Genomic DNA, 16,429 nt, shown 5'->3' with positions numbered 1-16,429 from the left:
TGGGCCTGAACTCCCGTGTATCTGAGTTGAATAGAGCGATTTCCAAAGTCCTTCTTCAATAGGAGTGTAGCTAGGTTCCAACTCCCATGTCCGAGTGGATAGCAGACATCTGCCACCCATGCATACACACTTCTGACAGTTGAGCTTATGGCCTGTAACGCAACATCCTGCCTGCCGCTACCTTTCGCTTCCAAAATGCCTAGGCTCGCTGCTTGACGCAAGTGTTGGGAGAGGTAACTGGAATCTCCCGGCACACAAGACGAGTGCCTCCAAGCTCAATCAAGCGATTTCCTAGTAATTCCTGGGGTAGACTGGTGCTACATACTAAGTTCCATACGTGAGTAGGTAGTTGAACGCCTTGTCCAAAAACATCTTACTTCTGAGAGTTGAGCTCACCCTCAGTCCCTCACAGTTCCACACTGCCTGCAGAGTGAGTTTCGGACGTCTTCACCAGAGACGTTTGCCACAGGCTTCTGAGACGCAAGTTAACAATGCAGACCTGGAGGGTATCTCCAGGTGCAGTAGAGTGGTAATCTCGGAACCGCCTTACTCAGAATACTGCTACCTTCACACTGTCATAAGAATGCAGCTAGTTGAGAGCTGGCTTCTAGGCATGCTTCCCTGTGAGAGCTGAGGACAGGGCAGAACCCTCCCGCATCCTGCCTGACTGTAGACGTACCTGCTAACCTCCTTATGTTAGTGGCTGGGATAGGTTGTGGGAAAAGCATGTGTAAGCATTGGGCCTGAACTCCCGAGTATCTGAGTTGAATACAGCGATTTCCAACATCCTTCTTCAATAGGAGTGTAGCTAGGTTCCAACTCCCATGTCCGAGTGGGTAGCAGACATCTGCCTCCCATGCATACACACTTCTGAGAGTTGAGCTTATGGCCTGTAACCCTACATCGTGCCTGCCGCTACCTTTCGCTTCCAAAAGGCCTAGGCTCGCTGCTTGACGCAAGTGTTGGAGAGGTAATTGGAATCTCCCGGCACACAAGACGAGTGCCTCCAAGCTCAATCAAGCGATTTCCTAGTAATTCCTGGGGTAGACTGGTGCTACATACTAAGTTCCAGACGTGAGTAGGTAGTTGAACGCCTTGTCCAAAAACATCTTACTTCTGAGAGTTGAGCTGACCCTCAGTCCCTCACAGTTCCACACTGCCTGCAGAGTGAGTTTCGCACGTCTTCACCAGAGACGTTTGCCAGAGGCCTCTGAGACGCAAGTTAACAATGCAGACCTGGAGGGTATCTCCAGGTGCAGTAGAGTGGTAATCTGGGAACCTCCTGTCTCAGAATACTGCTACCTTGACCCTGCCATAAGTATGCAGCTAGTTGACCGCTGGCTTCAAGACATGCTTCCCTGTGAGAGCTAAGGACAGGGCACAACCCTCCCGCATCCTGCTTGACTGTAGAAGGAGCTGCTAACGTCCTCATGTTACTGGCAGGGAAAGGTTTTGAGAAATGCATGTGGAATCGTTGTGCCTGAACCCACGTGTATCTGAGTTGAATACAGCGATTTCCAAAGTCCTTTTTCATCAGAGTGTAGTAGGTTCCCACTCGCATGTACGAGTGGGTAGCAGACATCTGCCTCCCATGCATACACACTTCTGAGAGTTGAGCTTATGGCCTGTATCCCTACCTCCTGCCTGCAGCTAGCTTTCGCTTCCAAAAGGCCTAGGCTCGCTGCTTCACCGAAGTGTTGGGAGAGGTAACTGGAATCTCCCGGCAACAAGACTAGTGCCTCCAAGCTCAATCCAGCGATTTCCCAGTAATTCCTGGGGTAGACTGGTGCTACATACTAAGTTCCATATGTGAGAAGGTAGCTGAACGCCTTGTCCAAAATCATCTTACTGCTGAGAGTTGAGCTCACCCTCAGTCCCTCACAGTTCCACACTGCCTGCAGAGTGAGTTTCGCACGTCTTCACCAGAGACGTTTGCCAGAGGCTTCTGAGACGCAAGTTAACAATGCAGACCTGGAGGGTATCTCCAGGTGCAGTAGAGTGGTAATCTGGGAACCTCCTGACTCAGAATACTGCTACCTTCACACTGTCATAAGAATGCAGCTAGTTGAGAGCTGGCTTCAAGGCATGCTTCCCTGTGAGAGCTGAGGACAGGGCAGGACCCTCCCGCATCCTGCCTGACTGTAGACTTACCTGCTAACCTCCTTCTGTTAGTGGCTGGGATAGTTTGTGGGAAAAGCATGTGTAAGCATTGGGCCTGAACTCCCGTGTATCTGAGTTGAATAGAGCGATTTCCAAAGTCCTTCTTCAATAGGAGTGTAGCTAGGTTCCAACTCCCATGTCCGAGTGGGTAGCAGACATCTGCCACCCATGCATACACACTTCTGACAGTTGAGCTTATGGCCTGTAACCCAACATCCTGCCTGCCGCTACCTTTCGCTTCCAAAATGCCTAGGCTCGCTGCTTGACGCAAGTGTTGGGAGAGGTAACTGGAATCTCCCGGCACACAAGACGAGTGCCTCCAAGCTCAATCAAGCGATTTCCTAGTAATTCCTGGGGTAGACTGGTGCTACATACTAAGTTCCATACGTGAGTAGGTAGTTGAACGCCTTGTCCAAAAACATCTTACTTCTGAGAGTTGAGCTCACCCTCAGTCCCTCACAGTTCCACACTGCCTGCAGAGTGAGTTTCGGACGTCTTCACCAGAGACGTTTGCCACAGGCTTCTGAGACGCAAGTTAACAATGCAGACCTGGAGGGTATCTCCAGGTGCAGTAGAGTGGTAATCTGGGAACCTCCTTACTCAGAATACTGCTACCTTCACACTGCCATAAGAATGCAGCTAGTTGAGAGCTGGCTTCTAGGCATGCTTCCCTGGGAGTGCTGAGGACAGGGCAGAACCCACCCGCATCCTGCCTCACTGTAGGCGCAGCTGCTAACATCCTAATGTTAGTGGCTGAGAGAGGTTGCGGGAAAAGCATGTTTAAGCATTGGGCCTGAACTCCTGTGTATCTGAGTTGAATACAGCGATTTCCAATGGCCTTCTTCAATCAGAGTGTAGCTAGTTTCCAACTCCCATGTCAGAGTGGGTAGCAGACATCTGTCTCCCCTGCATACACACTTCTGAGAGTTGAGCTTAAGGCCTGTACCTCCCCATCCAGCCTGCTGGTTCCTTTCACTTCTAAAAGGCCTAGGCTCGCTGTTTGACGGAAGTGTTGGGAGAGGTAATTGGAATCTCCCGGCACACAAGACTAGGGCCTCCAAGCTCATTCCAGTGATTGTCTAGTAATTCGTGTGGTAGACTGGTGCTACATACTAAGTTCCATACGTGAGAAGGTAGCTGAACGCCTTGTCCAAAAGCATCTTACTTCTGAGAGTTGAGCTCACCCTCAGTCCCTCACAGTTCCACACTGCCTGCAGAGTTAGTTTCAAAGGTCTTCACCAGAGACGTTTGCCACAGGCTTCTGAGACGCAAGTTAACAATGCAGACCTGGAGGGTATCTCCAGGTGCAGTAGAGTGGTAATCTTGGAACCTCCTGACTCAGAATACTGCTACCTTCACACTGCCATAAGAATGCAGCTAGTTGAGAGCTGGCTTCTAGGCATGCTTCCCTGGGAGTGCTGAGGACATGGCAGAACCCACCCGCATCCCGCCTGACTGTAGGCGCAGCTGCTAACATCCTAATGTTAGTGGCTGAGAGAGGTTGCGGGAAAAGCATGTGTACGCATTGGGCCTGAACTCCTGTGTATCTGAGTTGAATACAGCGATTTTCAAAGGCCTACTTCAATCAGACTGTAGCTAGGTTCCAACTCCCATGTCAGAGTGGGTAGCAGACATCTGCCTCCCATGCATACACACTTCTGAGAGTTGAGCTGATGGCCTGTACCTCCACATCCAGCCTGCTGGTACCCTTCGCTTCTAAAAGGCCTAGGCTCGCTGTTTGACGGAAGTGTTGGGAGAGGTAACTGGAATCTCCCGGCACACAACACTCGTGCGTCCAAGCTCAATCCAGCGATTTGCTTGTAATTCCTTTGGTAGACTGGTGCTACATACTAAGTTCCATAAGTGAGAAGGAAGGTGAACGCCTTGTCCAAAAGCATCTTACTTCTGAGAGTTGAGCTCACCCTCAGTCCCTCACAGTTCCACACTGCCTGCAGAGTGAGTTTCGCAGGTCTTCACCACAGACCTTTGCCAGAGGCTTCTGAGACGCAAGTTAACAATGCAGACCTGGAGGGTATCTCCAGGTGCAGTAGAGTGGTAATCTTGGAACCTCCTGACTCAGAATACTGCTACCTTCACACTGCCATAAGAATGCAGCTAGTTGAGAGCTGGCTTCTAGGCATGCTTCCCTGGGAGTGCTGAGGACAGGGCAGAACCCTCCCGCATCCTGCCTGACTGTAGGCGTAGTTGCTAGCATCCTAAACTTAGTGGCTGAGAGAGGTTGCGGGAAAAGCATGTGTAAGCATTGGGCCTGAACTCCTGTGTAACTGAGTTGAATACAGCGATTTCCAATGGCCTTCTTCAATCAGAGTGTAGCTAGGTTCCAACTCCCATGTCAGAATGGGGAGCAGACATCTGCCTCCCATGCATACACACTTCTGAGAGTTGAGCTTATGGCCTGTACATCTCCATCCACCCTGCTGGTACCCTTCGCTTCTAAAAGGCCTAGGCTCGCTGTTTGACGGAAGTGTTGGGAGAGGTAATTGGAATCTCCCGGCACACAAGACTAGTGCCTCCAAGCTCATTCCAGCGATTGCCTAGTAATTCCTGGGGTAGACAGGTGCTACATACTAAGTTCCATACGTGAGAAGGTAGCTGAACGCCTTGTCCAAAAGCATCTTACTTCTGAGAGTTGAGCTCACCCTCAGTCCCTCAGAGTTACACACTGCCTGCAGAGTGAGTTTCGCAGGTCTTCACCAGAGACGTTTGCCACAGGCTTCTGAGACGCAAGTTAACAATGCAGACCTGGAGGGTATCTCCAGGTGCAGTAGAGTGGTAATCTCGGAACCGCCTTACTCAGAATACTGCTACCTTCACACTGTCATAAGAATGCAGCTAGTTGAGAGCTGGCTTCTAGGCATGCTTCCCTGTGAGAGCTGAGGACAGGGCAGAACCCTCCCGCATCCTGCCTGACTGTAGACGTACCTGCTAACCTCCTTATGTTAGTGGCTGGGATAGGTTGTGGGAAAAGCATGTGTAAGCATTGGGCCTGAACTCCCGAGTATCTGAGTTGAATACAGCGATTTCCAACATCCTTCTTCAATAGGAGTGTAGCTAGGTTCCAACTCCCATGTCCGAGTGGGTAGCAGACATCTGCCTCCCATGCATACACACTTCTGAGAGTTGAGCTTATGGCCTGTAACCCTACATCGTGCCTGCCGCTACCTTTCGCTTCCAAAAGGCCTAGGCTCGCTGCTTGACGCAAGTGTTGGAGAGGTAATTGGAATCTCCCGGCACACAAGACGAGTGCCTCCAAGCTCAATCAAGCGATTTCCTAGTAATTCCTGGGGTAGACTGGTGCTACATACTAAGTTCCAGACGTGAGTAGGTAGTTGAACGCCTTGTCCAAAAACATCTTACTTCTGAGAGTTGAGCTGACCCTCAGTCCCTCACAGTTCCACACTGCCTGCAGAGTGAGTTTCGCACGTCTTCACCAGAGACGTTTGCCAGAGGCCTCTGAGACGCAAGTTAACAATGCAGACCTGGAGGGTATCTCCAGGTGCAGTAGAGTGGTAATCTGGGAACCTCCTGTCTCAGAATACTGCTACCTTGACCCTGCCATAAGTATGCAGCTAGTTGACCGCTGGCTTCAAGACATGCTTCCCTGTGAGAGCTAAGGACAGGGCACAACCCTCCCGCATCCTGCTTGACTGTAGAAGGAGCTGCTAACGTCCTCATGTTAGTGGCAGGGAAAGGTTTTGAGAAATGCATGTGGAATCGTTGTGCCTGAACCCACGTGTATCTGAGTTGAATACAGCGATTTCCAAAGTCCTTTTTCATCAGAGTGTAGTAGGTTCCCACTCGCATGTACGAGTGGGTAGCAGACATCTGCCTCCCATGCATACACACTTCTGAGAGTTGAGCTTATGGCCTGTATCCCTACCTCCTGCCTGCAGCTAGCTTTCGCTTCCAAAAGGCCTAGGCTCGCTGCTTCACCGAAGTGTTGGGAGAGGTAACTGGAATCTCCCGGCAACAAGACTAGTGCCTCCAAGCTCAATCCAGCGATTTCCCAGTAATTCCTGGGGTAGACTGGTGCTACATACTAAGTTCCATATGTGAGAAGGTAGCTGAACGCCTTGTCCAAAATCATCTTACTGCTGAGAGTTGAGCTCACCCTCAGTCCCTCACAGTTCCACACTGCCTGCAGAGTGAGTTTCGCACGTCTTCACCAGAGACGTTTGCCAGAGGCTTCTGAGACGCAAGTTAACAATGCAGACCTGGAGGGTATCTCCAGGTGCAGTAGAGTGGTAATCTGGGAACCTCCTGACTCAGAATACTGCTACCTTCACACTGTCATAAGAATGCAGCTAGTTGAGAGCTGGCTTCAAGGCATGCTTCCCTGTGAGAGCTGAGGACAGGGCAGGACCCTCCCGCATCCTGCCTGACTGTAGACTTACCTGCTAACCTCCTTCTGTTAGTGGCTGGGATAGTTTGTGGGAAAAGCATGTGTAAGCATTGGGCCTGAACTCCCGTGTATCTGAGTTGAATAGAGCGATTTCCAAAGTCCTTCTTCAATAGGAGTGTAGCTAGGTTCCAACTCCCATGTCCGAGTGGGTAGCAGACATCTGCCACCCATGCATACACACTTCTGAGAGTTGAGCTTATGGCCTGTAACCCAACATCCTGCCTGCCGCTACCTTTCGCTTCCAAAATGCCTAGGCTCGCTGCTTGACGCAAGTGTTGGGAGAGGTAACTGGAATCTCCCGGCACACAAGACGAGTGCCTCCAAGCTCAATCAAGCGATTTCCTAGTAATTCCTGGGGTAGACTGGTGCTACATACTAAGTTCCATACGTGAGTAGGTAGTTGAACGCCTTGTCCAAAAACATCTTACTTCTGAGAGTTGAGCTGACCCTCAGTCCCTCACAGTTCCACACTGCCTGCAGAGTGAGTTTCGCACGTCTTCACCAGAGACGTTTGCCAGAGGCCTCTGAGACGCAAGTTAACAATGCAGACCTGGAGGGTATCTCCAGGTGCAGTAGAGTGGTAATCTGGGAACCTCCTGTCTCAGAATACTGCTACCTTGACCCTGCCATAAGTATGCAGCTAGTTGACCGCTGGCTTCAAGACATGCTTCCCTGTGAGAGCTAAGGACAGGGCACAACCCTCCCGCATCCTGCTTGACTGTAGAAGGAGCTGCTAACGTCCTCATGTTAGTGGCAGGGAAAGGTTTTGAGAAATGCATGTGGAATCGTTGTGCCTGAACCCACGTGTATCTGAGTTGAATACAGCGATTTCCAAAGTCCTTTTTCATCAGAGTGTAGTAGGTTCCCACTCGCATGTACGAGTGGGTAGCAGACATCTGCCTCCCATGCATACACACTTCTGAGAGTTGAGCTTATGGCCTGTATCCCTACCTCCTGCCTGCAGCTAGCTTTCGCTTCCAAAAGGCCTAGGCTCGCTGCTTCACCGAAGTGTTGGGAGAGGTAACTGGAATCTCCCGGCAACAAGACTAGTGCCTCCAAGCTCAATCCAGCGATTTCCCAGTAATTCCTGGGGTAGACTGGTGCTACATACTAAGTTCCATATGTGAGAAGGTAGCTGAACGCCTTGTCCAAAATCATCTTACTGCTGAGAGTTGAGCTCACCCTCAGTCCCTCACAGTTCCACACTGCCTGCAGAGTGAGTTTCGCACGTCTTCACCAGAGACGTTTGCCAGAGGCTTCTGAGACGCAAGTTAACAATGCAGACCTGGAGGGTATCTCCAGGTGCAGTAGAGTGGTAATCTTGGAACCTCCTGACTCAGAATACTGCTACCTTCACACTGCCATAAGAATGCAGCTAGTTGAGAGCTGGCTTCTAGGCATGCTTCCCTGGGAGTGCTGAGGACATGGCAGAACCCACCCGCATCCTGCCTGACTGTAGGCGCAGCTGCTAACATCCTAATGTTAGTGGCTGAGAGAGGTTGCGGGAAAAGCATGTGTACGCATTGGGCCTGAACTCCTGTGTATCTGAGTTGAATACAGCGATTTTCAAAGGCCTACTTCAATCAGACTGTAGCTAGGTTCCAACTCCCATGTCAGAGTGGGTAGCAGACATCTGCCTCCCATGCATACACACTTCTGAGAGTTGAGCTGATGGCCTGTACCTCCACATCCAGCCTGCTGGTACCCTTCGCTTCTAAAAGGCCTAGGCTCGCTGTTTGACGGAAGTGTTGGGAGAGGTAACTGGAATCTCCCGGCACACAACACTCGTGCGTCCAAGCTCAATCCAGCGATTTGCTTGTAATTCCTTTGGTAGACTGGTGCTACATACTAAGTTCCATAAGTGAGAAGGAAGGTGAACGCCTTGTCCAAAAGCATCTTACTTCTGAGAGTTGAGCTCACCCTCAGTCCCTCACAGTTCCACACTGCCTGCAGAGTGAGTTTCGCAGGTCTTCACCACAGACTTTTGCCAGAGGCTTCTGAGACGCAAGTTAACAATGCAGACCTGGAGGGTATCTCCAGGTGCAGTAGAGTGGTAATCTTGGAACCTCCTGACTCAGAATACTGCTACCTTCACACTGCCATAAGAATGCAGCTAGTTGAGAGCTGGCTTCTAGGCATGCTTCCCTGGGAGTGCTGAGGACATGGCAGAACCCTCCCGCATCCTGCCTGACTGTAGGCGTAGTTGCTAGCATCCTAAACTTAGTGGCTGAGAGAGGTTGCGGGAAAAGCATGTGTAAGCATTGGGCCTGAACTCCTGTGTAACTGAGTTGAATACAGCGATTTCCAATGGCCTTCTTCAATCAGAGTGTAGCTAGGTTCCAACTCCCATGTCAGAATGGGGAGCAGACATCTGCCTCCCATGCATACACACTTCTGAGAGTTGAGCTTATGGCCTGTACATCTCCATCCACCCTGCTGGTACCCTTCGCTTCTAAAAGGCCTAGGCTCGCTGTTTGACGGAAGTGTTGGGAGAGGTAATTGGAATCTCCCGGCACACAAGACTAGTGCCTCCAAGCTCATTCCAGCGATTGCCTAGTAATTCCTGGGGTAGACAGGTGCTACATTCTAAGTTCCATACGTGAGAAGGTAGCTGAACGCCTTGTCCAAAAGCATCTTACTTCTGAGAGTTGAGCTCACCCTCAGTCCCTCACAGTTACACACTGCCTGCAGAGTGAGTTTCGCAGGTCTTCACCAGAGACGTTTGCCACAGGCTTCTGAGACGCAAGTTAACAATGCAGACCTGGAGGGTATCTCCAGGTGCAGTAGAGTGGTAATCTCGGAACCGCCTTACTCAGAATACTGCTACCTTCACACTGTCATAAGAATGCAGCTAGTTGAGAGCTGGCTTCTAGGCATGCTTCCCTGTGAGAGCTGAGGACAGGGCAGAACCCTCCCGCATCCTGCCTGACTGTAGACGTACCTGCTAACCTCCTTATGTTAGTGGCTGGGATAGGTTGTGGGAAAAGCATGTGTAAGCATTGGGCCTGAACTCCCGAGTATCTGAGTTGAATACAGCGATTTCCAACATCCTTCTTCAATAGGAGTGTAGCTAGGTTCCAACTCCCATGTCCGAGTGGGTAGCAGACATCTGCCTCCCATGCATACACACTTCTGAGAGTTGAGCTTATGGCCTGTAACCCTACATCGTGCCTGCCGCTACCTTTCGCTTCCAAAAGGCCTAGGCTCGCTGCTTGACGCAAGTGTTGGAGAGGTAATTGGAATCTCCCGGCACACAAGACGAGTGCCTCCAAGCTCAATCAAGCGATTTCCTAGTAATTCCTGGGGTAGACTGGTGCTACATACTAAGTTCCATACGTGAGTAGGTAGTTGAACGCCTTGTCCAAAAACATCTTACTTCTGAGAGTTGAGCTGACCCTCAGTCCCTCACAGTTCCACACTGCCTGCAGAGTGAGTTTCGCACGTCTTCACCAGAGACGTTTGCCAGAGGCCTCTGAGACGCAAGTTAACAATGCAGACCTGGAGGGTATCTCCAGGTGCAGTAGAGTGGTAATCTGGGAACCTCCTGTCTCAGAATACTGCTACCTTGACCCTGCCATAAGTATGCAGCTAGTTGACCGCTGGCTTCAAGACATGCTTCCCTGTGAGAGCTAAGGACAGGGCACAACCCTCCCGCATCCTGCTTGACTGTAGAAGGGGCTGCTAACGTCCTCATGTTAGTGGCAGGGAAAGGTTTTGAGAAATGCATGTGGAATCGTTGTGCCCGAACCCACGTGTATCTGAGTTGAATACAGCGATTTCCAAAGTCCTTTTTCATCAGAGTGTAGTAGGTTCCCACTCGCATGTACGAGTGGGTAGCAGACATCTGCCTCCCATGCATACACACTTCTGAGAGTTGAGCTTATGGCCTGTATCCCTACCTCCTGCCTGCAGCTAGCTTTCGCTTCCAAAATGCCTAGGCTCGCTGCTTCACCGAAGTGTTGGGAGAGGTAACTGGAATCTCCCGGCAACAAGACTAGTGCCTCCAAGCTCAATCCAGTGATTTCCCAGTAATTCCTGGGGTAGACTGGTGCTACATACTAAGTTCCATATGTGAGAAGGTAGCTGAACGCCTTGTCCAAAATCATCTTACTGCTGAGAGTTGAGCTCACCCTCAGTCCCTCACAGTTCCACAGTGCCTGCAGAGTGAGTTTCGCACGTCTTCACCAGAGACGTTTGCCAGAGGCTTCTGAGACGCAAGTTAACAATGCAGACCTGGAGGGTATCTCCAGGTGCAGTAGAGTGGTAATCTGGGAACCTCCTGACTCAGAATACTGCTACCTTCACACTGTCATAAGAATGCAGCTCGTTGAGAGCTGGCTTCAAGGCATGCTTCCCTGTGAGAGCTGAGGACAGGGCAGGACCCTCCCGCATCCTGCCTGACTGTAGACTTACCTGCTAACCTCCTTCTGTTAGTGGCTGGGATAGTTTGTGGGAAAAGCATGTGTAAGCATTGGGCCTGAACTCCCGTGTATCTGAGTTGAATAGAGCGATTTCCAAAGTCCTTCTTCAATAGGAGTGTAGCTAGGTTCCAACTCCCATGTCCGAGTGGGTAGCAGACATCTGCCACCCATGCATACACACTTCTGACAGTTGAGCTTATGGCCTGTAACCCAACATCCTGCCTGCCGCTACCTTTCGCTTCCAAAATGCCTAGGCTCGCTGCTTGACGCAAGTGTTGGGAGAGGTAACTGGAATCTCCCGGCACACAAGACGAGTGCCTCCAAGCTCAATCAAGCGATTTCCTAGTAATTCCTGGGGTAGACTGGTGCTACATACTAAGTTCCATACGTGAGTAGGTAGTTGAACGCCTTGTCCAAAAACATCTTACTTCTGAGAGTTGAGCTCACCCTCAGTCCCTCACAGTTCCACACTGCCTGCAGAGTGAGTTTCAAAGGTCTTCACCAGAGACGTTTGCCACAGGCTTCTGAGACGCAAGTTAACAATGCAGACCTGGAGGGTATCTCCAGGTGCAGTAGAGTGGTAATCTTGGAACCTCCTGACTCAGAATACTGCTACCTTCACACTGCCATAAGAATGCAGCTAGTTGAGAGCTGGCTTCTAGGCATGCTTCCCTGGGAGTGCTGAGGACATGGCAGAACCCACCCGCATCCTGCCTGACTGTAGGCGCAGCTGCTAACATCCTAATGTTAGTGGCTGAGAGAGGTTGCGGGAAAAGCATGTGTACGCATTGGGCCTGAACTCCTGTGTATCTGAGTTGAATACAGCGATTTTCAAAGGCCTACTTCAATCAGACTGTAGCTAGGTTCCAACTCCCATGTCAGAGTGGGTAGCAGACATCTGCCTCCCATGCATACACACTTCTGAGAGTTGAGCTGATGGCCTGTACCTCCACATCCAGCCTGCTGGTACCCTTCGCTTCTAAAAGGCCTAGGCTCGCTGTTTGACGGAAGTGTTGGGAGAGGTAACTGGAATCTCCCGGCACACAACACTCGTGCGTCCAAGCTCAATCCAGCGATTTGCTTGTAATTCCTTTGGTAGACTGGTGCTACATACTAAGTTCCATAAGTGAGAAGGAAGGTGAACGCCTTGTCCAAAAGCATCTTACTTCTGAGAGTTGAGCTCACCCTCAGTCCCTCACAGTTCCACACTGCCTGCAGAGTGAGTTTCGCAGGTCTTCACCACAGACTTTTGCCAGAGGCTTCTGAGACGCAAGTTAACAATGCAGACCTGGAGGGTATCTCCAGGTGCAGTAGAGTGGTAATCTTGGAACCTCCTGACTCAGAATACTGCTACCTTCACACTGCCATAAGAATGCAGCTAGTTGAGAGCTGGCTTCTAGGCATGCTTCCCTGGGAGTGCTGAGGACAGGGCAGAACCCTCCCGCATCCTGCCTGACTGTAGGCGTAGTTGCTAACATCCTAAACTTAGTGGCTGAGAGAGGTTGCGGGAAAAGCATGTGTAAGCATTGGGCCTGAACTCCTGTGTATCTGAGTTGAATACAGCGATTTCCAATGGCCTACTTCAATCAGACTGTAGCTAGGTTCCAACTCCCATGTCAGAGTGGGTAGCAGACATCTGCCTCCCATGCATACACACTTCTGAGAGTTGAGCTGATGGCCTGTACCTCCACATCCAGCCTGCTGGTACCCTTCGCTTCTAAAAGGCCTAGGCTCGCTGTTTGACGGAAGTGTTGGGAGAGGTAACTGGAATCTCCCGGCACACAACACTCGGGCGTCCAAGCTCAATCCAGCGATTTGCTTGTAATTCCTTTGGTAGACTGGTGCTACATACTAAGTTCCATAAGTGAGAAGGAAGGTGAACGCCTTGTCCAAAAGCATCTTACTTCTGAGAGTTGAGCTCACCCTCAGTCCCTCACAGTTCCACACTGCCTGCAGAGTGAGTTTCGCAGGTCTTCACCACAGACTTTTGCCAGAGGCTTCTGAGACGCAAGTTAACAATGCAGACCTGGAGGGTATCTCCAGGTGCAGTAGAGTGGTAATCTTGGAACCTCCTGACTCAGAATACTGCTACCTTCACACTGCCATAAGAATGCAGCTAGTTGAGAGCTGGCTTCTAGGCATGCTTCCCTGGGAGTGCTGAGGACAGGGCAGAACCCTCCCGCATCCTGCCTGACTGTAGGCGTAGTTGCTAGCATCCTAAACTTAGTGGCTGAGAGAGGTTGCGGGAAAAGCATGTGTAAGCATTGGGCCTGAACTCCTGTGTAACTGAGTTGAATACAGCGATTTCCAATGGCCTTCTTCAATCAGAGTGTAGCTAGGTTCCAACTCCCATGTCAGAATGGGGAGCAGACATCTGCCTCCCATGCATACACACTTCTGAGAGTTGAGCTTATGGCCTGTACATCTCCATCCACCCTGCTGGTACCCTTCGCTTCTAAAAGGCCTAGGCTCGCTGTTTGACGGAAGTGTTGGGAGAGGTAATTGGAATCTCCCGGCACACAAGACTAGTGCCTCCAAGCTCATTCCAGCGATTGCCTAGTAATTCCTGGGGTAGACAGGTGCTACATACTAAGTTCCATACGTGAGAAAGTAGCTGAACGCCTTGTCCAAAAGCATCTTACTTCTGAGAGTTGAGCTCACCCTCAGTCCCTCACAGTTACACACTGCCTGCAGAGTGAGTTTCGCAGGTCTTCACCAGAGACGTTTGCCACAGGCTTCTGAGACGCAAGTTAACAATGCAGACCTGGAGGGTATCTCCAGGTGCAGTAGAGTGGTAATCTCGGAACCGCCTTACTCAGAATACTGCTACCTTCACACTGTCATAAGAATGCAGCTAGTTGAGAGCTGGCTTCTAGGCATGCTTCCCTGTGAGAGCTGAGGACAGGGCAGAACCCTCCCGCATCCTGCCTGACTGTAGACGTACCTGCTAACCTCCTTATGTTAGTGGCTGGGATAGGTTGTGGGAAAAGCATGTGTAAGCATTGGGCCTGAACTCCCGAGTACCTGAGTTGAATACAGCGATTTCCAACATCCTTCTTCAATAGGAGTGTAGCTAGGTTCCAACTCCCATGTCCGAGTGGGTAGCAGACATCTGCCTCCCATGCAATACACACTTCTGAGAGTTGAGCTTATGGCCTGTAACCCTACATCGTGCCTGCCGCTACCTTTCGCTTCCAAAAGGCCTAGGCTCGCTGCTTGACGCAAGTGTTGGAGAGGTAATTGGAATCTCCCGGCACACAAGACGAGTGCCTCCAAGCTCAATCAAGCGATTTCCTAGTAATTCCTGGGGTAGACTGGTGCTACATACTAAGTTCCAGACGTGAGTAGGTAGTTGAACGCCTTGTCCAAAAACATCTTACTTCTGAGAGTTGAGCTGACCCTCAGTCCCTCACAGTTCCACACTGCCTGCAGAGTGAGTTTCGCACGTCTTCACCAGAGACGTTTGCCAGAGGCCTCTGAGACGCAAGTTAACAATGCAGACCTGGAGGGTATCTCCAGGTGCAGTAGAGTGGTAATCTGGGAACCTCCTGTCTCAGAATACTGCTACCTTGACCCTGCCATAAGTATGCAGCTAGTTGACCGCTGGCTTCAAGACATGCTTCCCTGTGAGAGCTAAGGACAGGGCACAACCCTCCCGCATCCTGCTTGACTGTAGAAGGAGCTGCTAACGTCCTCATGTTAGTGGCAGGGAAAGGTTTTGAGAAATGCATGTGGAATCGTTGTGCCCGAACCCACGTGTATCTGAGTTGAATACAGCGATTTCCAAAGTCCTTTTTCATCAGAGTGTAGTAGGTTCCCACTCGCATGTACGAGTGGGTAGCAGACATCTGCCTCCCATGCATACACACTTCTGAGAGTTGAGCTTATGGCCTGTATCCCTACCTCCTGCCTGCAGCTAGCTTTCGCTTCCAAAAGGCCTAGGCTCGCTGCTTCACCGAAGTGTTGGGAGAGGTAACTGGAATCTCCCGGCAACAAGACTAGTGCCTCCAAGCTCAATCCAGCGATTTCCCAGTAATTCCTGGGGTAGACTGGTGCTACATACTAAGTTCCATATGTGAGAAGGTAGCTGAACGCCTTGTCCAAAATCATCTTACTGCTGAGAGTTGAGCTCACCCTCAGTCCCTCACAGTTCCACACTGCCTGCAGAGTGAGTTTCGCACGTCTTCACCAGAGACGTTTGCCAGAGGCTTCTGAGACGCAAGTTAACAATGCAGACCTGGAGGGTATCTCCAGGTGCAGTAGAGTGGTAATCTGGGAACCTCCTGACTCAGAATACTGCTACCTTCACACTGTCATAAGAATGCAGCTAGTTGAGAGCTGGCTTCAAGGCATGCTTCCCTGTGAGAGCTGAGGACAGGGCAGGACCCTCCCGCATCCTGCCTGACTGTAGACTTACCTGCTAACCTCCTTCTGTTAGTGGCTGGGATAGTTTGTGGGAAAAGCATGTGTAAGCATTGGGCCTGAACTCCCGTGTATCTGAGTTAAATAGAGCGATTTCCAAAGTCCTTCTTCAATAGGAGTGTAGCTAGGTTCCAACTCCCATGTCCGAGTGGGTAGCAGACATCTGCCACCCATGCATACACACTTCTGACAGTTGAGCTTATGGCCTGTAACCCAACATCCTGCCTGCCGCTACCTTTCGCTTCCAAAATGCCTAGGCTCGCTGCTTGACGCAAGTGTTGGGAGAGGTAACTGGAATCTCCCGGCACACAAGACGAGTGCCTCCAAGCTCAATCAAGCGATTTCCTAGTAATTCCTGGGGTAGACTGGTGCTACATACTAAGTTCCATACGTGAGTAGGTAGTTGAACGCCTTGTCCAAAAACATCTTACTTCTGAGAGTTGAGCTCACCCTCAGTCCCTCACAGTTCCACACTGCCTGCAGAGTTAGTTTCAAAGGTCTTCACCAGAGACGTTTGCCACAGGCTTCTGAGACGCAAGTTAACAATGCAGACCTGGAGGGTATCTCCAGGTGCAGTAGAGTGGTAATCTTGGAACCTCCTGACTCAGAATACTGCTACCTTCACACTGCCATAAGAATGCAGCTAGTTGAGAGCTGGCTTCTAGGCATGCTTCCCTGGGAGTGCTGAGGACATGGCAGAACCCACCCGCATCCTGCCTGACTGTAGGCGCAGCTGCTAACATCCTAATGTTAGTGGCTGAGAGAGGTTGCGGGAAAAGCATGTGTACGCATTGGGCCTGAACTCCTGTGTATCTGAGTTGAATACAGCGATTTTCAAAGGCCTACTTCAATCAGACTGTAGCTAGGTTCCAACTCCCATGTCAGAGTGGGTAGCAGACCTCTGCCTCCCATGCATACACACTTCTGAGAGTTGAGCTGATGGCCTGTACCTCCACATCCAGCCTGCTGGTACCCTTCGCTTCTAAAAGGCCTAGGCTCGCTG

This window comes from Canis lupus, chromosome 38, assembly GCF_048164855.1.
Source record: "Canis lupus baileyi chromosome 38, mCanLup2.hap1, whole genome shotgun sequence".
Classification (NCBI taxonomy): Eukaryota; Metazoa; Chordata; class Mammalia; order Carnivora; family Canidae; genus Canis; species Canis lupus.
This window is presented reverse-complemented; position numbering follows the sequence as displayed.